Source organism: Odocoileus virginianus, chromosome 7 (assembly GCF_023699985.2).
Source record: "Odocoileus virginianus isolate 20LAN1187 ecotype Illinois chromosome 7, Ovbor_1.2, whole genome shotgun sequence".
Taxonomy (NCBI): Eukaryota; Metazoa; Chordata; class Mammalia; order Artiodactyla; family Cervidae; genus Odocoileus; species Odocoileus virginianus.
The window spans coordinates 83,469,944-83,493,670 of record NC_069680.1 but is presented as its reverse complement, the minus strand read 5'-3'; the positions used below and the strand labels follow the sequence as shown (position 1 = coordinate 83,493,670).

The 23,727-nt window shown below is 39.8% G+C and overlaps 2 long non-coding RNA genes across 2 annotated transcripts; one reads left to right on the top strand and one right to left on the bottom strand.

The window, feature by feature from the left end:
• Positions 1-4,783: 4,783 nt before the first annotated feature.
• On the top strand, positions 4,784-7,313 carry LOC139036096 (uncharacterized). The gene is made up of 2 exons (XR_011488840.1): positions 4,784-4,986; positions 5,230-7,313. It is a non-coding gene; the product is annotated as an uncharacterized lncRNA (long non-coding RNA).
• A 40-nt stretch (positions 7,314-7,353) lies between these two features.
• On the bottom strand, positions 7,354-16,986 carry LOC139036097 (uncharacterized). Its single transcript, XR_011488841.1, has 3 exons — positions 14,311-16,986; positions 12,507-12,841; positions 7,354-11,624 (listed from the first exon to the last, which is right to left on the bottom strand). It is a non-coding gene; the product is annotated as an uncharacterized lncRNA (long non-coding RNA).
• Positions 16,987-23,727: the final 6,741 nt, after the last annotated feature.

Genomic DNA, 23,727 nt, shown 5'->3' with positions numbered 1-23,727 from the left:
ATCCACTTTGCCTGGGGTCTACAGGCTTGTAGGCAGCATACCACTGTTAATCATTAATGTCTCCCACCTAGAGGGGCTTTCAATATTTGCAAAATAGCTCAAAGACATTGTTGTGTGTATCCTTTGATGGGGAAGTAAGACCTTGCCCAAGGCTGCTCTTGACTGCTTCTCCTTAGTCTCCCATCCCCTTCCTTCCCTAAATAACAACTGCTTGAATCTGCCCATTGGAACTCGGGGAAGGTCATGGAGGATGAATGAAGGCTGTTTCCCATAATCAAAGAAATGGGGACACAGAAAGTCTCTGTGGCCAGGAGCCCCACAGAGCCCTGCATGGTATCACTGGGAGAGGCAAGCAAGGGTCCCCCTCCAGCGCCTCTGGAGGAAGCATGGCCCTTTGGCACCTCCATCTCAGACTTCTGGCCTCCAGAACTACAAAAGAATACAGTTCTGCTTTAAGCCACCAACTTTGTGGTCATTGTTACGGCAGCCACAGAAGTGTGTGATACAAAACCCCTTACCTCTCCCGTAGATGAACACACACTACATAAACCCACGGAACTGCCCCTATCTGTGCTATGGCAGTGGTTTCCAGATTCTGGATTATTTGTGCGTGAAATTTCAAAAAACGATCTACCAGTTTTAAGTCATTTTTAAATGATCTGACACTGGGTTGTTCAATTTTTATTCCCAAAATGACGTGAAAGAAAAAAAAAACTATCATTTATTATCATTAGTCCATAAAAAAAGGTCTTTTTGAAAATACAAAGATACTTTAAAAGGACAGTTCTTTAAATCAAATCCTTATACATTTATTAAAAACTCATCATAATATCCTTATTCTAACTTAGCAATGGTGCTGACGGAATTTCACTACAGGTGGGTTCTTGTCCATAAACAAGAATTTGGGGTCCAAAGCCATGTCAGTTTAAACCACATGTACATATTTACTTACCCATCTTTACTCCATTCCATTCACCATTCCAGCCAGCTCCTGAAAGAATTTTGTGAAAATTCAAGAACTCTTCTTTTTTCATTTCCTTCTATGAATTAGATTTAAGATCATGGACATACAGTCAATGAGTAACATTATATATACTGGTTGGCAAGAAAATCAATGAGACAGTAAAACACTAACTTTTAGGAATTCCCTGGTGGTCCAGTGGTTAGGACTGCATTGCCAAGGGCCCCCATTCAACCCTCAGTCAGGGAACTAAGATTCCACAAGCCATACAATGCAGCCAAAAACAAGCAAACAAACAAAACCCCCAGAACAAAAGAATAACTTTCTAATTTTTTAAGTATGAAAAAAAATCTCTTTCCATTAATTTTTAAAAGTATAACACTCATAAGTTTTAAGGACTCATTAATGAAAAGAGCTAGTTAAGGCTATGGTTTTAGCTAGTGGTCATGTATGGATGTGAGAGTTGGACTGTGAAGAAGGCTGAGCACCAAAGAATTGATGCTTTTGAACTGTGGTGTTGGAGAAGACTCTTGCGAGTCCCTTGGACTGCAAGGAGATCCAACCAGTCCATCCTAAAGGAGATCAGTCCTGAATATTCATTGGAAGGACTGATGCTGAAGCTGAAACTCCAATGGTTTAGCCACCTGATGTGAAGAGCTGACTCACTGGAAAAGACCCTGATGCTGGGAGGGATTGGGGGCAGGAGGAGAAGGGGACGACAGAAGATGAGATGGTTGGATGGCATCACTAATGCAACGGACATGAGTTTGAGTAAACTCCGGGAGTTGGTAATGGACAGGGAGGCCTGGAGTGCTGTGATTCATAGGGTCGTAAAGAGTCGGACACGACTGAGCGACTGAACTGAACTGAGTGAAAAGAGAGAAAAAACAAATACATAGCATCAAGAGTGAAAAATGGGATAAAAAATTTAGGAGGAAATAATAAATTATGAAGAAGATAAAAGATGGAAATGATCATACGGAATTTTCTTTGTTGTTATTTTCTTCTTGCTTCACTGCCCTCTGTTCGCCAATCCAGTGGCAGAGGTAAAAAATAGCTGAGAACAAAGAAATTATCATCTAGACGATGCCATTCATATTAGCAATCTATAAGAGACCTAAAAAGTCTTAAGAAAAACATACAGTATATACTTGAAGAAAACTATTGATACAAAACTTAACTAATGTACATATTGGACAAACCAATCATCAGGCTCATTCCTTACTGGTATCATCCATCTCAGATTTAATAACTCTGCTATCCCTAGGCTCCCAATCTGAAACTAACCTCCTCATTTTGCTGGCAGAGATGAAATTAAAAAGGTAAATTATTAATTCCCAGAATATCTCCAGGCTGCAAGCCTATTCTCCTAAAGCCATCAGGTAGATTCAAAACTGACCCTCAACTGTAAGACTAAGTTCCCTGACACCTTTTCCCTCTTGTTTTTTCTCCGCAGACTTTAGTACCTCTTCTTGTTTTATCAGCAAACCAACAAGATATTTCTAGAGAAAAAAAAAATTTTTAAGAATTTACTAAAGTGCTCAAGTGACAATGATCTCTCTTTTTTAATTTATTTATTTTAGTTGGAGGCTAATTACTTTACAATATTGTAGTGGTTTTTGCCATACATTGACGTGAATCAGCCATGGATTTACCTGTGTTTCCCATCCTGAACCCCACTCCCACCTCCCTCCCCACCCCATCCCTCTGGGTCTTCCCAGTGCACCAGCCCTGAGCACTTGTCTCATGCATCCAACCTGGACTGGTGATCTGTTTCATACATGATAATATACATGCTTCAATGCTGTTCTCTCAGATCATCCCACCCTCACCTTCTCCCATAGAGTCCAAAAGACTGTTCTATACATCTGTGTCTCTTTTGCTGTCTTGCACATAGGACCATCTTTCTAAATCCCATATATATGTGTTAGTATACTGTATTGGTGTTTTTCTTTCTGGCTTACTTCACTCTATATAGTAGGCTCCAGTTTCATCCACCTCATTAGAACTGATTCAAATGTATTCTTTTTAATGGTTGAGTAATATTCCATTGTGTATATGTACATATACACAAGAGAGTAATCTCTTTAATCACCATTTCCTAAGGTGAGGTCATTCTCAGTGCAGACAGCCTCTTTTTACCCCAAGCTTCTTCAAAAATTCTTAACTGATCCTGAAATCACAAATTAGACTCTCTATTCCTGAATCAAATAACAAAGAAGTGGAGGAAGTTGTGACTTGAGAAAGGAGAATTTAGGATGAGACCTTGGTTTCTGTCTGAGAACTTGCCTGCTTCTCCATCGTTGTTCTTAAAGACAGCGCTGGAAAAAAATTTACAAAAAGAAAGGATTTGGATCACCTCATCTAATCTCTTTGAGATTTTTCAAGATGTAAAAACTGAACTTCAGAGTGTATTTGCATCATCAGTAGACACAGAGCCAGTTATGGGGAAGTAAGATCTTCAAAATCACAGATCCATTTTCACATCATGCTGTCCCTCCTGCATCTCCTCCTTTCTGTTCTAGAAAGTTGGAAGGCAGAAAGTTCAAGAACAAGGAAAGAACCCTAACACCAAAAGGTTTTTAACATTGTTGCAACATTTAAGGGAAAAAAAAAACAATATTAAATTGCATTGCCATTTAATCTTCCTACCTGGTCCATTTCTGTCAATGTCTTATTCCCTTATCCATGCAGGCAGACACAATTACACCCCGAGACTGTCCCCTCTCAATTATATAATGAAGTATTTAACAATTATCCAGACTGTTCTCTGGCAAGTTGATTTTTAAACATGCGTTGCCAGTTTGCCAGATAGCAACCTTGTATGTTATTGCAACAATGTCAACCAAAACCAGGTAAAAAGTGAATATGTTAAAAGGTTGACTTACCCTTACCAATCTTGGCTTTGAAAAAAATTCTGGGGAAAATTGCCAATTTTGGGGAACCAAGTATGAGGAAGTTTGTTCAGGGTTCTTATTTGGCAGTTTCAGCTGTTTTTCTCTGAGGTTTATTTTTGCTTTTTAATTCTTCAAATATATGTGATTGGATGTTGACTTTGAGGCTTAGTCTGGCAAGATCTGAGTGCAGAGTTCCTTGTTCAGTGACTTTTATTAATTGTGGTTTTCACAGCCTTCCCTCCAGCCCTCTTTACAGCACCTTGGGTGGCTGTAAGCATTGAGACTGGATTATTAGGATTGGAGCTTTCCTGAGGAAACTCTCAGGTGTGAACCTGGAGCATTTTTCTTGGTGGCAGTATATTCTTCAGTTCTACTAGCTACATGACTGGGAACATATTGATGCAGTTAAGCTTAATTATCGCATACCAACAGAAGGCACTTGTACAGACAAATGGGTTATCATCATTGCAACAATACCATATTGCTGAATGGTGTTCATTCTGCCTTCACTTCACCCAGCCTTGGCATCATTCACTGTGTCTTTTTGGGACAAGCAATGCTTTGCTTTCAACTAGCTCAAGCACCCTCACAGTTAACTCCTGAGTGCCCGCTGTAAAGCCTACTGAAGCAGGAAACAGAAAGCCCACAGCATGGCCTGTTCCTCTGAGATTGAGAGTTTCTCCAGTGTGCAATTTAGACTTGGGGAAATAAGGTGACCTTTTGGAAATGGAACCTTCTCTTTCAGGTCTCTTAGTGGGTATCAATTTTCTAATGATTTAACTATTAACCTACAGCAAATTAACTCATGCAAACAGAACATTTTGACCTCAGCCATTGGGCATCATTTGCTATTCAAGTTACATATTAACTTAATGCACCCAATAAATCAGTAGCACAACCTTCAGCTGTCAGGGAAAGTAGCAAGTCTCATGCTGAAACTGAACATTTGTAGAGGAATTTTTTTCTCCCCAAGAAAACTGAATGTGAAGGATTTCCTCAAGAATGCATTTCCTATTTTGGAAAACAAGCAGGTTGCCAGGATGCCATTAAGTACTTTTAAGTCACTCACGAATAGGCACCCTGAGGCCTGGAAGAGTTCTAAGCCACTTCCTTACCTCTGTGACACGGGTAAGTGGCAGATTTTACCAGCCCACTTCCTTCATGGGATATAAAAAGTGGTCCAGTCTATACCCTGAGTCACAGATGATAATAATAATAATAAAAAAGAACCTTGTTTTCAGGAAGCAGAGCTTCTAGAAACAAACAAGGAATAGGAGATGGGGCCAGAAGCAAATCTCAGGCTCCAGTGACAGCTCGAAGTCCCTTTATCTTTCTTTGTTAAAAACTTTTCTCCCTTTCCTCCCTATACAGATCTGTTCGGTCTCCTTGTTTGTGCCAAGTTCTTTTGTACCTACTATTCAACATGAAGAGATCTGAATGGAAAAGGCCTGTGTTGGAGTCACGGTGGAGAAAAACTCAAGTTTTCTGGGAGCTTCATCATTTACCAGATGTGGTGGTACTGATGTCTTCTCCCCCCCCCCCCTTTTTTTTGATTGTGCAGGTTGCAGGACCTTAGTTCCCCAAACAAGGATAGAACCCTGGCCCACAGAAGTAAAAGCCTGGCACCCTAACCACTGGAAAGTGAAAGTTGCTCAGTCGTGTCCAACTCTTTGTGACCCCATGGACTGCAGCCCGCCAGGCTCCTCTGTCCATGGAATTCTCCAGACAAGAATACTTGAGTGGGTTGCCATTCCCTTCTCCAGGGGATCATCCCAACCCAGGGAACAAACCCAGGGCTCCTGCATTGCAGGTAGATTCTTTACCATCTGAGCCACCAGGGAAGCCCCTAACCAACTGGTCTACCAGGGAATTCCCATGGTGTTGTGTTAAAACACCATGCATTTCTGGCTCATGTTTCTAGTTTGGGTCCTAGAGTATTATTTGACCCAAATCAGCCCTCTCCTGTGTGGTTCAACTGGTGATCTCAGCCTTTGGTCACATCCCATCCCCCCACCCCCATGGGGCAGTGGCAGATGTCTTGGCAACCAGCTGGCTGTGACATTCCTCTGTCCCCCTTCCTCCTCTCCTGCTCTCAGCAGTAAGTCAACATCCACTGGAGCTGTTGCTGCAGGAACCACGCACATAATTTACCCAGGAAAGAAAACATACCTTGGCTCTTAAACTAAAATAAATCTTCTGAACAAGAGAAAACAAAACATCCTCTGGGCAAATGGGGTCCCTGCTAGTGTGAGATGCATTCTTTTTCATTTTGCTTATCCCCAACAGTTTATTTTAAGGACATCCACAAGTAGGATATCACAGGCACATTAATTTGCATGACAAATACTTCATGGAGCCCTGGGAAACTGAGAAGGCACAGAATGAATCAAACAGAATCCAGACCAGAGCCTTAAGGAGTGAATGTCTCCAAGGGGAGTTATTGTACTCATTGTAAAGCAAGACAGAAAGATCCAGCTAGTAAGATGTTGGAATTCAAAGGACCAGTTAAGGACTTTCAACTGGGAGAGCTGGGGAAGAGGTGGCTGCCCAGATGGTCTAGAAGTCCAGTCAGATTTGTGTGTCAGGTTGGGCAAGATGTCAGAGGGCCTGGTCAGAGGAGCAAGAGGGGGCACCCATGGACTGCAGCATGCCAGGCTTCCCTATCCATCACCAACTCCCAGAGCTCGCCCAAACTCATGTCCATCAAGTCCATCAAGTGACGCCATCCAACCGTCTCATCCTGTGTCATCCCTTTCTCCTCCTGCCTTCAACTTTTCCAGCATCAGAGTCTTTTCCAATGAGTCAGTTCTTTGAATCAGGTGGCCAAAGTATTGGAGCTTCAGCTTCAGCATCAGTCCTTCCAATGAATATTCAGGACTGATTTCCTTTAGGATGGACTGGTTGGATCACCTTGCAGTCCAAGGGATTCTCAAGAGACTTCTCCAACACCACAGTTCAAAAGCATCAATTCTTTGGCACTCAGTTTTCTTTATGGTCCAACTCTCACATCCATACATGACTACTGGAAAAACCATAGCTTTGACTAGACAAATATTTGTTGGCAAAGTAATGTCTCTGGGTTTTAATATGCTGTCTAGGTTGGTCATAGCTTTTCTTCCAAGGAGCAAGCATCTTTTAATTTCATGGCTGCAGTCACCATCTGCAGTGATTTTGGAGCCCAAGAAAATAAAGTCTGTCACTGTCTCCATTGTTTCTCCATCTACTTGCCATGAAGTGATGGGACCGGATGCCATGATCTTAGTTTTATGAATGTTGAGTTTCAAGCAAAACACAGATCTAAAAGGCAAAAAAGGGTCTGCAGCAAAGGTTTCACCTAGTTTTTCCTTGACACATTTAATGGAGTTAGTTTCTATTCTTCCTTCCCAAAAGTTTCTAAAGTGTCCCCATACTATATCTGTAAAGAAGTTTAGTGAAATTAAAGTTTTTTTAAATCACCTGCTCTTTGCTTGATTTACCGTGTGGTTTAAAGTGCCAACAGATAAGCAGGTTGCAATAGCTGCTTGCAAAGCACTCTCTGAGCCACAGGGCCATCAGCTCAGCCACAGAGCAAGAGGAACAAGGTCCTGGGAGGCTGCCCCTTTGTGAACGTGGTTCTGTGATCTTCAGGGAGCACTTAGCAGCAGCAGAAAGAACACCCCAGGCACAGCTCTAAGTCATAAGTCTTAGAAGTTTTAGGAAAGACAGGAGCCGTAAGAAGTAGGCACCAGGCTTTGGGACAGGCTAAAGGCTGGGGAGAATGTTCCAAAATCAGAAGGTGGTTTTGAAGAAAAGCAAACATCAGGAATTGCAGTTAAGATTTTACAAATGTGTCTTTTAAAAAAATGCATGTCCCACCTGAAAAGGTTAGTGACCTTGCTTAAAAACACTGTTTATGTTAATGTATGGAGTATAAGTGCCCATGTGTCCCCATGGGCATTTCTGGCACCAGACTGTCAATATTGGTTCACAGCCCTAATGATAACGGGCTATTCAGATTGGACTGGACTCTTGGCAGTATTTGCTCTTCAAATTCCTCTAGTCCAGGGGAGCCTGATTCTTCAACTCTGTCCGTGGTTAAGGCTATGTTTCTCCCATGATCCTCTTCTCTCTCTCTTTTCTTTTAAAAGTGTGTTTTTTTTTTTTTTTTTTTTTTGATGTGGGCTATTTTTAAGATTTTATTGAATTTATTACAATATGGCGTCTGTTTTGGTTTTTTGGCCCCAAGGCATGTGGGTCTTAGCTCCCTGACCAAGGATGGAGCCAGCATCCCCTACATTGGAAGGTGAGATCTTAATCACTGGGCCACCAGGGAAATCCCAATCCTTTTTTCTTGAGCTTGATTCTAATTATCCTTTCTCCACAAAATCAGCCACAGATAACGAGGCGATATTATCAAGAACTGCTGTTTGTTAAGTGAACTTTGTCCCAAGTTGTATCATTCTTCCTCAAAATATCACAGCACATAAGGCTAGAGGTTATCCCTAGCACCGTATGTTCCCCCCTCCTCCTCCTCCTTCTCCTCCTGTGTGATGGACGAATACTCTATGAGAAATCCCCCATATTTGGAACTGCATTTTGCTATCATTGTGGCCAAGAATTTCTTCCTAACACTTATACCACTTTTCTCTGCTGTAGTGAACCCCACAACTTCTCTCCCTATACTTACATGTGAATGGAGTTTCACTGCCTGTGTGATTAAGACGCAGTCTGTAAGGCTGGAACCCAGCACCTGAAGGGCCAGTACATCCATCTCTGCTCCACAGTTAGAGCCCCTACCCCTCAGCTAAACCCTTATGACAAATAGACAGTCTGTAAAGCGACCAGCTTGAGAGTGCGCGTATGAATTTGCACGAATCCATCCCTGTGTTAGTGTTGCTGATGAAACATCAAGCTAATAATCAATATAACAGGTTTCACTGTCAACAATATTTGTTTATGGAAATTATTGCATATCTTTAAAAATATCCTCTTTTCTAGATTAACTATCCCAAAGACGTTTTCTGCTTAGAATCAAGTTTCAACATTTTTAGTTTTGCCTTTCCCCTGCTTCACCTGTAAGTGGTTTCCTATGACCCATAAGGGCTAAGGTGTTTTTTTAAAACTTTTTATTTTGTACTGAAGTACAGCTGACTAACAATGTCATGATGGTTTCAGGTGAACAGCAAAGGGACTCAGCCACACACATGTATCCATTCTCCCTCAAAGGGATAAGGTTTAGTTCTGGTCAATACCTTTAGGGGACTAGCCAAAGTCATTATCTTGGCTTCCCATTGTGGTGACCATATTTTTCTGACTCTCATATCAGAGAAGAAGGTTAAACAAGGAATTTATGTACCATATTTGTATGTAAGAGGGCAGCCAAAATCAGTCTAGATGCTGTTATATTAGAATTCCTAGGATATTCTAAGAATTTGTGAGACTTCAGTATCCAATCCTATAAATGGAAATAGGACTGGCCAGGAAATTTTAGACATGTTACTCCAACTGTGTTTCTGAACCTAATTGCTATGTTTTGCTATATTTCATTTTGGGTTCTCTTTTTCTTTTTTAAAGTATGAAAATATGATAACACATTTACAGGTGACTTGGAAAATATAGACCAAAATTACAGTTTCACTATATATTTCAATTGCTTGTTTTAAGTAGATAAATTAAGATTTTTAGTTGGAGTGTTTCGTTTCAAATCTTACTACCTAAGGCAGAAAGAGGATTTTCTTTTAATGTACAGTTAAGTAAGGCCTTTGAAAATCACACCAATAATGTTCAATTTCACAAATGTTTAGAAGCAAAACACATTTTCTAAGTAGATTCCATTCTACTTCTATTCTTTCGTTAGCAAATGAAAATAGTCTTAAGATTTAGGAATCCAGTTACCCAGACACACTGGGGTTTACTGAACCTGAATACCACCCAGGAGCTATAATGGAAGCTCCCAGCCTCAGCACTCCATGGATCAACTGGCAAACAGACTTCTTTCAGGGACTCAGGCACCGCTACCCGCTGTTTTCAATTACTTTTTCCTTGATAAATACAGCGGAAGCGACTTGTGTCGTCTCTGTAAACTCCACAAAGTGCAGAAAGAAGTCTACAGAAGTCTCCCCACTGTGGCGAGACGGTCAAAGGCATCTGTCATGTCTGTAGGAGAGGGGCCTGGGAGGATTCTGAGTGTTAATAAAGACGTCTTAAGAGGGGACTGCGCTGAGGGCCTCTGAGCGTCTTCAAAGTGGTTTCTATCTCGGGCTTTTCACTCTTCTTTATTAGAATCAAGAAAACCTACATCAAGGAACTCTAATGGGAAATTCATGCCTCCTAAAGCTTCTGTACCCTTCAAGAAAGGTAGTTTACTGGATGGTTAAAAGCGTTTCTAGAAGTTGTTTGTTATTCTTATATGTTTGTGTTCATTCGTTTTGATTCCTTATGTCTTAAACAGCATGATCAGACATTTCTATCATCTCTTCTGAGAAGGGACTGCCAAGTAGGTACAGAGTAAAATAAAAATTAAATTAAATATAAGATGTCGGTGTTCTCCTGTATTGTGTTGTTGTTGTTCAGTATCTAAGCTGTGTCATGCTCTCTGTGACCCCACACACTGCAGCTGTCCTTCACTGTCTCCTGGAGTTTGCTCAAGCTCCTGTCCATTGAGTCCGTGACGCTATCTAACCATCGTATCCCCTGCCCCTCTCTTCTTTTGCCTTCAGTCTTTCCCAGCATCGAGGCATTTTCCAAGGAATCAGCTCTTCACATCAGGTGGCCAGAGTGTTGGAGCTTCAGCATCAGTCTTTCCAACAAATATTCAGGATTGATTTCCTTTAGGATTGATTGGTTTGATCTCCGTGCAGTCCAAGGAACTCTCAAGAGTCTTCTGGTTTTGTTTTTTTTTTTTTAAAGATTCTGGAAACTTCTATAGAGAATAAATATTCAACCTTGGTTATATAGTATTGGACTTTATTTTAAAACATGTATATTATATATGTCTGAACATATACACATCTTAGAAAGCCTGGGGCCCCTCCACTTCTTTCCCACAGACTCTGAAGTCACTGTCCTCTGTTGAGCTGAAGTGAGACCAGTGGCTTCAGCATGCCCCCAGGTGGAGGAGGCCTGACTCAGCACACCCCATGAAGCCGCCTGAGTATACAGACAGCAGAAACAGTGAGTTTCCCCATGTAGAACTACAGAACCCTAGGACTGGAAAGATACTTAGAGACCACATAAGGTAATCCTCTTGTTTTTGTTTTTCTTTCTTTTTTTTTTTTTTAAAGTAAACCAGGAGCTGAGCTCAGGGAGATGAAGTCATTTGTCCAAGGATATCACCTGATTTTTGATGAGTTAAAGCTTGAGGTCAAACTTCCTTATCTTTAGTATGGAAGCTTTCCACTCACTGCAGGATGTTGCTTGTTTGGATTTAAGAGGAGTATGAGAACTCAAGCCCTGGCTTGATCGTAGAGAGAAATGCTATGAAAGACATAAATGATATGATATGATATCAGCTGTCCTCCCTACCGCCAAAATGGTCTCTACATCTCTAGGAACTCCAGAGCTGCCGTAGGGACTGAACAGGGATGAACCAACCTTCTAAAGGTGTCTTATCTCCCTTCTTCCCGAGTCTATCACCACTGATCCCTGGGTTGGGAAGATCCCCTGGAGTAGGAAATGACAACTCACTCCAGTATTCTTGCCTGAAAAATTCCATGGACAGAGGAGCCTGGTGGGTTACAGTCCACGGGGTCCCAAAGAGCTGGACATGGCTGAGTGACTGAGCATATCTAGGAAACAAAATGGATACACAGAGAGGAGAAATAAAATTATCATTGATAAATGGCAATAAATCGAGAGATTGAGGCTGATATATACACCCTACTATAATAAAACAGATAACTAATGAGAACCTGTTATATAGCACAGGGCACTCTACTCAGCACTCTGCAGTGACCTATATGGGGAAAGAATCTAAAGAAGACTGGATATATGCGTATATATATCCATATACATATATAACTGATTCACTTTGCTGGACAGCAGAATCTAACACAACGTTGTAAATCAACTATACTCTAACAAAAATTAATTTTTAAAAATAGCAATAATAATTGTAATCATACTAAGAGTAAAAACAGTATTGGTTATTTAGAATGCATTATGCACTGAGCCAATCGCATGCATTGTCTGATTTTACTTTCATAATAATTCTTTGAAATGAATCCTTTCATTATTCCAATTTCAGATGAAGAAAATGAGACTCAGAGAGATGAACGTGCCTAAGCATCCACAGTTCAGCAGTGGCAGTCCAGGGATTTGAATAATGACCATTCAGGTGCAAAATTAACATCTTCTTAATTCTTACACTACGAGATGGGCAGAGAGGAGACAGATGAGAATTTCAGATAGAAGAAATAGTGTGGGATTTCCTCGGTGGTCCAGTGGTTAAGACTTCGCCTTCCAGTGCAGGGGTTAGGAAGCCAAGATCTCACATGTCTCACAGCCAAAAACCAAAACATGAAACAGAAGCAAAGTTGTAACAAATTCAATAAAGCCTTAAGAAAAAAAAAAGAAAGCACATGCAGAGACAAACAGGATACCAGAGCAAACCCTGTTTGAGAGGCTATGAGTACTCCACGAACCCACAGCTGTTGTTTTTGTTTACTCACTGAGTTGTGTTCCACTCTTTTGTGGCCCCATGGACTGTAGCCCGCCAGGCTCCTCTGTTCATGGGATTTCCCAGGCAAGAAAACTGGAATGGGTTGCCATTTCTTCCTCCAGGGGATCTTCCTCATTTTGGCAGTTGAATTCTTTACCACTGAGCCACCAGAGAAGCCCTACAGCTCAGCGTGAATCCAGGTGAATTAACTGTGGGCCACACGACCAGCAAGTGGGATGGGGTCGCATCACAAGGACTTGAACAGAAAACCAGCTTGGGAGTTTTACAATAGATTTGACGTTGGGCAGTAGAATTGGGATGAAGAGAAAAGGACCAAGTCAAACACTGTGGAAATAAAAAACAAATAAAACCTAGTGGTTTCCTGTTTCTCCATCTCCACTGTAGTCCCAAGTAATATGATAAAGTTAATCTATCCCATGTACACATTGAACGTGTATCTTATAAAAGATGCCACAGAAAAATGATCAAAAGAGACAAATGAATTTACTTATAAAACAGAAATAGACTCACAGACATAAAGAACAAACTTATGGTTACCATAGGGGATATGGGGGATAAATTAGGAGTTTGGAATTAACAGATACACACTATTATATATAAAATAGCTAAACAACAAGGATCTACTGTATAGCACAGGGAACTATAGTCAATGTTTTGTAATAATCTATAAAAGGAAAGAATCTTAAAAGGAATATATACATGTATAACTGAATTACATTACTGTACATCTGAAACTAACACATTACAAATGAACTATACTTCAATTTTAAAAATGCTTAAAATGTTTAAAAAATTATCAATAAAGAAAAATGACTAACTATAGGGGCTTCCTAGGTAGTTCAGTGCTTAAAAATCCTCCTGCAAGAGACACAGGAGACCCGAGTTTGGTCCCTGGGTCAGGAAGACCCCTTGGAGTAGGAAATGGCAACTCACTCCAGTATTCTTGCCTGGAAAACGCCCATGAACTGAGGAGCCTGGTACAGTCCATGGGGGTCACAAAGAATCAGACTCGACTGAGTGACTAAGCACAGGCATGCAAAGGAAACACAGAGAAATAATTTCTCAGTTTGTTTCTCAGTTTTGAACTTAGTCATATTATTCTACTTCAAGTTTAACAAATCTTATTATGTGCTGTTCAATTAAAGTCATGTTTCACTTTAACATTGATTAGATTATGGGGGAGGAATTGTCTAAACAGAAAAACCAATGAGGCAGAGACAGTTAATAAGCTTCTAAGCCTTGGAGCAAAGATATTGGATCATCCAAGAGATGCTTCATTCCAACAGGGAGATGGCATTTCCCATGTTTTTCTTAATTACTTTTTTTTGCAAGATGAACATGAGCAATTGAAAGGGAAGTTGAAATTTGCATATTGAGGGCTGTTTATTAGTTATGAGATGGAAATCAAACTCCTATATAACCGCACTCATTAAGGCTCACATAAAGCTTTTCCCATCTTCTTCCAAGGACACTACTTCTGTAACAAGTGAATTTCAGTCCCAAGCACATTCAAGTCTGAAATCCAAGTTTATTACCCAGGACTAGATGGCTTTACTCCAACCCACACCTCCCTCCTCCGAGCAGAACGTTCCATAAACCTCTTCCAGGAAGCAGGCACTTCTGAGAGCTGGCCCCACCTACCGTCTGTTTCTGCACACACAGTACAGACCCCACCGTCAGCGTCCACCACCCCCTTGGCTTGGGTCCACCACCCCCTTGGCTTGTGCCTGCCTCGTTTTACAATTCTCCTCTGTTTTTCAATTCTCTCTGCCACTCTCTCTGTGGGAACTCACCCCTTAGCACCCTCGAGGGACAAACCCAAGAGCGGTCCTCTGCTCTGTCTGGAGCGTCGGCAGGCATCCTCGCTGCGCTCACTGGGCTCAGAGCAGGCTTCCGGCTCAGCCATCTGACGTGTGCCTGTCTACCCCACGTCGACTTGAGCTTGTTGACCGTCATGTCCCCAGTGTCTAGAAGGCAGCTCAGAAGACAATCAATGCTCAGTTAAATACTTGTTAAAGGAGAAAAGCTGGTGTGCTATGTTGTTAACAATAACAACAAAAATTTACACTTAAAAATAATTCCATTAATCACATAGTTAGGTAGTTAGTAATACTAAGTAATGAGAAATTCAACACAATGTATGCTTATTTCATCTACAAAAAATAATTTTAAAATTAAAACAAATAAATAAACAATTAAAATAATTACATCTATTCACCTTTCCCCCATGGTGTCTGTTTTGGTGTTATGAATAGAAATTCATTAATAACTCCAAATTTATGAAGTTATTTTCACCAATGCATATGTCTATTTGGAAATATTTATAGAATACATATTGCATTGGCCAAAAAGTTCGTTCGAGTTTTTGCATGTTTAAGGAACCAAGGCTGGAGATTTAGGTGCCTTATCTCTTTATGCACACAAAGGCTATTTTTATGTTTAATTTTAGATTTAAATTTTCAATCCATCTGGAATTCACATTGCCATTTGACTGAAGTTCTTTTCAAGTTCATGGCTTCCTGGTTCTAAAACCCATTGGAACTGCATAGAAGAATCTGCATATACATACATCTCTTTGTATATAGATATGTGTGTTTGTGGTGTGTGTATGTGTGTATGTGAAAGAGAGAAAAGTTTCCATCTCTCATCAGATGATTTAAGTGGTTCATGAACTGGAAATTATTAGAAATCATTGGTGTAAGTGGTACTTTTATTTTAAATGAAATGCCAGTTTTCCTAACACTATGCATTAAAAACCCATCCTTTCCCCAATAATGTAAAATGTTAACTTTATCAAGTTATAACCAACCTAGACAGCATATTAAAAAGCAGAGACATTACTTTGACAACAAAGGTCCATCTAGTCAAAGCTATGGTTCCTCCAATAGACACGTATGGGTGTGAGAGTTGGACTATAAAGAAAGCTGAGCGCAGAATTGATGCTTTTGAACTGTCGTGTTGGAGAACACTCTTGCGAGTCCCTTGGACTGCAAGGAGATCCAACCAATCCATTCTAAAGGAAGTTGGAACTGAATATTCATTGGAAGGACTGATGCTGAAGCTGAAACTCCAATACTTTGGCCACCTGATGCGAAGAACTGACACATTTGAAAAGACCCTGATGCTGGAAAAGATTGAAAGGAGGAAGAGAAGGGGATGACAGAGGACGAGATGGAGGGATGGCATCATCAACTCAATGGACGTGAGTTTGAGTGAATTCCAGGAGTTGGTGATGGACAGAGAGGGAGGCCTGGCATGCTGCAGTCCATGGGGTCACAAAGAGTTAGACACGACTGAGTGACTGAACTGAACTTTATCAACAGCTAGGGCTCTGATGTTAGAAAGACCTAGATTGTGATTTGAATCACAATTCAACTATCTGTGATTTCAAACAAGTTACTTAACCTCTCTAAGTCCATATCCACATCAATAAAATGGGATACTATAGTAGTATCTCATAACCAGGTTTTAGAATTAAATTAGGTAATATAAGCAGAGGACATAGCAATAATCTTGGTTCGAAGTAGGCCTTTAATAAATGTTTAAATGTTGGCACTTATTAATACAATTCTCATGTATGGCTCTAGTTTTGAATTCTCTATATCATCCATTGATATAGATAAATTTGCCTATTACTCCAAGGTATGAATATTTTAAGGTCTTGGTTAAATAGCTAAATTGCTTTCAAGGAAGTCTGTCCATCCTCATCCCCGCAGACAATTTAGCAGAGTGTCACATTTCACCTAGTATTATTATGTCAAAGAATCTTTGCTTACTTGAGGCATGAAAGGTATTATGTCACATAAGTTTTAATGATGTGTTTCTTTGGTTGTTAATGAGCTTTCTGTATTCCCCCATATGTACTGACAATGTGTATTTGCTCCATAGTGAACACAGGTGACCGTTCTCCCATCATCAGGACAGCAATGCTGGACTCATGGCCACATAGCTCACACTGCAGTTCCCACCTCCCTTGCTGACTGTACCCATGTACCTAAATTCTCACTCATATAATGTGCACAACTCTCACCTCACCCACAGAGGGCGGGATGTTCTTCTCTTCCTGCTAAACATATATCCACAACTCGTCCCACCATGCAGACAGGGAAATTCCTCATGATGGAATGGAACGGCAATCTGGAAGTAACTTAGGTCTTAGAGCAGAGTTGTCTCAACCTGCTGGACCACTAACTTTAGGACTGTTACTCAAGAAAGACTTTTATTGTCTTTGAAAAAAAATGTGAAAGTGTTAGTTGTTCAGTTGTATCTGACTGTTTGCGACCCCACAGGCCCCACTGAGCCTGCCAGGCTCCTCTGTTTATTCAACTTGCTGTATTTTTGGATCTTTGTATTAATTATACATAGGGCTTCCCCGGTGGCCCAGATGGTAAAGAGTCTGCTTGTAATGCAGGAGACTCCGGTTTGATCCCTGGGTTGGGAAGATCCCCTGAAGAAGGGAATGGCAACCCACTCCAGCATTCTTGCCTGGAGAATTCCATGGACAGAGCAGCCTGGCAGGCTACAGTCCATGGGGTCGCAAAGTCAGACACGACTGAGTGACTAACATTTTCACTTATTAATAATACATATTCTTTGTTCACTTACCTATTGGAATATTAACACTTTTTTATTGATTTGTGGGGCTTCTTTGCTCTATTCAAAGCAAACATTTTTATGTAGTCATTTCATTATGTTGTTTCTGTGCGTGGTATCTTCTTTGTATTAGCTAAATAAGAAACACTCCCTATACCACAAACATTATATGTCCTCATTCTTATGTGATTTTTAAATTTCTCATTTAACTCATTGATCTAGCCGATGTTATTTCAAATAATGAATGGATAGTAAAATATATCAAAATTATTTTCCAAATAATTCATTTTTTCTTACTTCTTAGGACCATTTATAAAACAATTTCTCCTTTTCCTGATGATTAGTGATACTACCATCATCATATTCTATATACTAGTTCTACATTCGAAGATGTGTTTCCAGATTTTATGTTTTGATCCAGTCATCAGTCTAGTCTAGCATCAATCTGATATTGTTTTAATAATTGTGGTCTTAAATTCGAGATGTTTCTTTTTATTAATGTGGCAAGGTGAGGGACAGCAGTTGCCACAATGTTGGGAAATTGAAGAAACAGACTTTCTGGGGGAAGCAGACAAGCCAAGGATCTGTGGGACATAGCACATGGTTCCAGTAATCTCAGCATCCCAAAGAGGTGCTATAGCCCAGGGCATCATTGGACACACAGCGAGACTTTGATCTGAAAGGGGTCCTGCCTCCTCATTCTTTACCAGTTTAGAATGCAAGCAAGACATCTGCTTTACATATTAATGTGCAGATTTACTTCTCTACCTTTATATCAAAAGGAAAAGAAAAATCATGTAACATAGAATCAACTTCATGTAGACTTCCCTGGCAGTCTAGACGTTAAGATTCTACGCTTCCACTACAGGGCTACAGGTTCATGCCCTGTTCACAGAAGTTCTCCATGCTGTATGATGTGGCAAAAAAAAAAAAAAAGGGAAGAATCAACTTAATGTATCTTTTAAAGTGAAAGTGAAGTCGTGTCCAACTCTTTTTGACCCCATGGACTGTAGCCTACCAGGCTCCTCAGTCCATGGGATTTTCCAGGCAACAGTACTGGAGTGGGCTGCCATTTCTTTCTCCAGGGAATCTTCCCGATCCAGGGATCAAATCTGTGTCTCCTGCATAGTAGGCAGATGCTTTACCATCTGAGCAGGGTCAGGAAAGTTCCAATATATCTTTTAAATAAGCAATAATAAATTTAAACTTTCTTTTATTTAAATAAAATTATTTAATAAACTAATGGATAGCTTCTGGACACAAAGAATATTTATAATAATATCGTCTCATACTCACCTGCTAAAATACATAAAAAATAAAAGTAGAAGTTTGAGCATCCCAGTTGGAATTAGAAACAAAACAGTGCTACTCCTCTTCACCATTATTCTCTAATGCTGTTCTGTAATTTTGAGCCAGTGCAATAAAACATGGCATAGAAATAAGAACTCTTAGACTGCCAGTGCCAAAAGTAACATCAATATTTTCAAACTCTACTTAGCATCTTCCAAATGTAAAACTGTTTGTTTAAATTCTATCAGGTAAGCAGGTAAACATAGGCAGGTGATTTTGGAAAAAGACAGAAAACATGACAAAGCAGCAGAAGTATCCATGAATGATAGCCGAAAGTTCAGGTTGTCTGACTGAGCCTTCCAGGACTGGAGACACCTCTCCCACAGACGGAGAGGCTATTTTTTTTCTCATTACTAATTTCTCTGTATTATTTAATTTTATTGGCTTAAAGTCTGCAGTGCATAGGGTCGCACACTCAGACACGACTGAATCAACTTGGCACATATGTAGTTTCAGAAGAATAGAACCTTAAGGATGAGTTCTCTGGGTTAATGGAATTAATTCTGGGTTCTGTGGAATTCATTTTCTGATCTGATTTAAAGTTCTTATTGACCCTGTTTCCATTGGGAAGAGGACAGTGGTGGCCATGGCATGGGGTGACAAAAAACTTCTGTAAATTATTGGCTGTTAGACTGGCAATCAAGTGCCTAGAAAAGATGACTCTGGGCTCCAAGTACTTCCTGCCATAGAGCACTGTGGTGAAAACAGAAGGGTAAGGGCTGCTTGGTCGGTCCAGAGTATTGTGGAGAACTTAGGGAAAGAAAATAATGATGTCAGGGCTTTAACTTTGTACTTTAAGGACTCTATGGGGACCCTGCACGTTTCATGAGTGCCCTAAAGGAAGCGCTTCTCCTGCAGCCAGTGGTCTATCATTTCTGAAAACCAAACCTGAAGACTAATCTATCAGGTGGCTGAATTACAACTCACATTCATTCCTAATCTAGCAGGATCTCCTATTTCCCAGTCAAAGTACTGCTTGGGAAGATGTGGTATACTGAATATTGGTTTGGGATAATATGGACAATTTCATGCACCTGGAGACCTTGGATCTAGTGCCATGCTGAGCTATTTTGAAGCTTAAAGCAAAAGGATAAAGTCATTTATATTGATTCTGTCTTTATTAAAATTTTTGATATTTTGTTCATCATAGATATTTTGCATCAGCTTTGGTATTTTAAATATTACATTAAGATGTTCTTTATTTTTATTATTGAATTGTTGGTGCCCTCTTAAAGTCTGCACCCAAAGCAGGTTCTACCCTCTGGTCTCCATCCTTCTTGAACCTCTAAAATCTGCCAAGTCTTCTTGACGAGTAACAGTAGGAGGTTGTGATTACCCTTTTAAAGAGGCTAGGCTCTCTTTCCCTGAGGAATCCATAAGGACCTTCCTTGAGACAGCTGCCTTGAAGACAGAAGTGGTAGGCTTCTAAAGAAGACCTCCACCGCCTTTCACTGCTTCTAGATGTATGTGTGCTTAGTCGCTCAGTGGTGTCTGACTCTCTGCGACCCCATGGACTGTAGCCCACTAGGCTCCTCTGTCCATGGGATTCTCCAGGGAGGAACACTGGAGTGGGTTCCCATGCTCTCCTCCAGGGGACCTTCCCTACCCAGGGATCGAACTCAGGTCTCCCGCATTGCAGGCAGATTCTTTATCATCTGAGCCACCAGGGCAGCCCCTCTAAACCTACAGCCAGACTCAAACCGAATTCTAATTGACTACCTGGTGAAGACGTCCTAGCTGGCATCATTTTGATTGGACTGGCTTCTGTGTTGATTAGCCAATGTTCATCAGTCATTAAGTATTCAGGCTTTTACCCCAAATATATATAATTAATGTTATATTAATATGTTGAAATATTCAACATCCTGTTTTTATAAATGTACTTGATATAGCAATATGATGAATTGTGTTTCTATTTTATTTTGTGTATTTCTATTTTATTTCTACAGTAATTGTGTTTCTCTTTTAATTTGTGGCAGTTTTAGTTCCAGATGGATAGATAGATGGGGGGATGAGGTGGGGAATTGGTTTTATTTTTTGTGTTTTTATGCAGTTCAGCTCAGATAACTTACAATAACTTCTTCAACATCAACTATAGTTTTTCCAGTTTGGAAATATACCTATAAAACTGTCTGGGCCTGGTTATCATAGAAAAAACATGGAAATAGAGAGCAATATCCAAAGAAAAAGTAAAAATTCCACATCTGGAGACAGCACTTATGAAAATTGTGTTGTATATTTTATAAAACCTAAGATTACAAAGCATGGGTTATTTTGGATCAGCTACTTTCCTCAACTCTCACATTAGAGAATCAAATGTGATTCTCACATTAGAGAATCAAAAGAATTATCACCTATTTGAAGGTGGTAAAATGCTTTAAAGACACAGGGGCATATTATCTGGGCTATGCAGGTAACCAACCAGAGAGGTGAAAACAGATGGATCAATGGTGAGATTGAAGGGATAATTTCTAACATGATTTTGCCCCCTTCTGTCAAAATTTTACTTTTAGGATGTGTATCTATTTCTTATCAAATAACAAAAAGTTATACACATTTTTAAGAAGCCAAGAAAGATTTGAATATCCATTTAAAAAGGCACAAGTCAGATTAACAAAATGATTGATAATAAAATATTAATGGAACAATATACTGTAATAAAAGTTATGTGAATGTGGTAAAAAAAAAAAGAATGTCATCAAACACTGAAGGTATATTTAATGAGAATTTTATTAATTGCAGTAAGTATTCAACGTTGATTGAAAAGTCAAACATGTATTTTAAGGGATGATCACAGAATATCAGAGGAAACTGATTTTTACTCAGACTTGGTTTTCTACCAGTATATGGAAGAAATGCAGTCTAGATAACAATTTCAGAAGGATGCTGCCTCTTCTTTAGGGGAAGTAGGAAGCTGTAAAATCACAGGGGAATCAGATCTAAAATGGAGAATCTCTATAAACCAGTCAGTCTTAAAGGAAACCAACCTTGAATACACTTTGGAAGGATTGGTGCTGAAGTTGAAGCTCTGATACTTTGGCCACCTGATGCAAAGAGCCGACTCATTGGAAAAGACCCTGACGCTGGGAAAGACTGAAGGAAGATAGGAGGAAAAGGGGATGACAGAGGATGAGATAGTTGGATGGCATCACCAACTCAATGGACATGAGTTTGAGCAAGCTCTAGGAGATGGTGAAGGACAGGGAAGCCTGGCGTGCTGCAGTACATGGGGTTGCAAAAAGTTGGACAGAACCAAGTGACTGAACAAGAACAACAAATGCCGTCTGCAGCAACGTGGATCAACCTAGAGATTGTCATACTGGGTGACGTCAGTCAGAGAAAGACATATTATATGACACTGCTTTATGTGGAATCTAAAGGAGTGATGCAAATGAACTTATCTACAAATAGAGTTCCAGATGTAGAAAGCAAACTTATGGTTACCAGGAGTAAGGGCCAGGGAAGGCATAAATTGGGAAATTGGGATTGACATCCACATATATAAAATAGATAGCTACTGTATAGCACAGGAAACTCTATTCAATACTCTTTAATGGCCTATATGGGAAAAGAATTTTTAAAAGAGTGGATATATGAATATATATAACAAACTCACTTTGCTCTACACATGAAACAATCACAACATTGTTAATCAACTATACTCCAATAAAATGTTTAAAAAAGTGAAAAAAAAATATGAAGAAAAGTCTGGGTATGAAGATTTTGAACTTCAGCATTCCACATTTTCCATTAGTATGTGCCACTTTAGAAGGTATCCCAGGAGAAAGTCCATGGGAATAAATGCTCCTTGTACTTTATTTACAAATTCATTCATCTTATTTTTAGTAACACTGTATCTAATTGTAAAAGCCAAAGTATAATTGTAGCAAATGTGAAATACAGAAAACTGTTCAGAAAATAGTAAAATTCTCCATAAACCCACATCTGGAGCCAGAACATAGTAGCATTTTATTGCATATTTTAGCAACACTTTACAGGGGGTGCTAGTGGTAAGGAACCCACCTGCCAATGCAGGAGACACAAGAGACGCAGGGAACCTGTGTAGGGAAGATGCCCTGGAGAAGGGAGTGGCAGCCCACTCCAGTACTCTTGCCTGGAAAATTCCATAGGCCGAGGAGCCTGGTGGGCTGGTCCATGGGGCCCCAAAGTGAACGTGAATGCACAAGGTCACAGAGTCTATATTATTTTGAATCATCCTTGTTCACATTGTAGCACATTTGAGAAACACTGTGAATGTTCTCCCAATGTTCCCAATCGCTTTCCTGCATTATCATTTGTCAGTGCTTCCTAGTCACCCATTGCTGGATATGCCATGATTCCTTTAGCGACGTCCCTGTTTCGGTTGTTGTCTGTTGTTACGTCAGGCTCTTGAGATTCATGGCTTGAATTTGCATACTTAACCACCGGTGCATTCTTGGCTAACTCACCTAACCTTGAAAATTAAGTGTTCTCTTGTCAATGGAAGTTATACAGAGTACCTCACGATGTTTTTTACAAGGCTCAAATGAGGTTTATAAAATTCTTAGCATAACACTTGGGCACATGGTAAGTCCTAAATGAATGATTTGTTTGTTTGTTTAGTCGCTTAGTCATGTCCAACTCTTTGTGACCCCATGGACTGTAGCCCACCAGGCTCTTCTGTCCATGGGATTCTCCAGGCAAGAATACTGAATGGGTTGCCATTTCCTTCTCCAAGAATCAACAGTAGCTAATTTTATTCAATATATTGGCATGAACATACATGTAGATAAATTTTTGTGTGCATTTATAATGTCCTGATTAAAATTTTAGAGACAAAGTAGCTGAATCAAAGGTATATACATAAAATTGTGTTAGGTATTTCTAAGCTTTCATCAAGGGATATTAACAATATAGCAAAGATACTTTTGCCTGAGGTATGAGAGATAGCTTTTACTCCCTTTCTTTACCAACTTTGGATAAGTTAGAGCTTCTTAAAATTGGCTGTTTATATAGGCAAATATGGAATCTTGTTTTAATTTTCATTTCTTTAATTACTATGAGATTGAACATTTTTGTATTTCATAAAATATTACTTATTATTGCTTCTTTGATGAATTGGTTTGTATTTTGCTCATTTTCCCAATGGACTTGTCAGAACATTTTAAAAAACTGAAAAATTCTTGCATAGTCAAATACTAATACTTTTATGGCTTCACCTTTAATCTATATACAGTTTATTGGGTGTTTGGTGTAGGTCAACTTTATGTTTCTAACTTGTCTGTTGT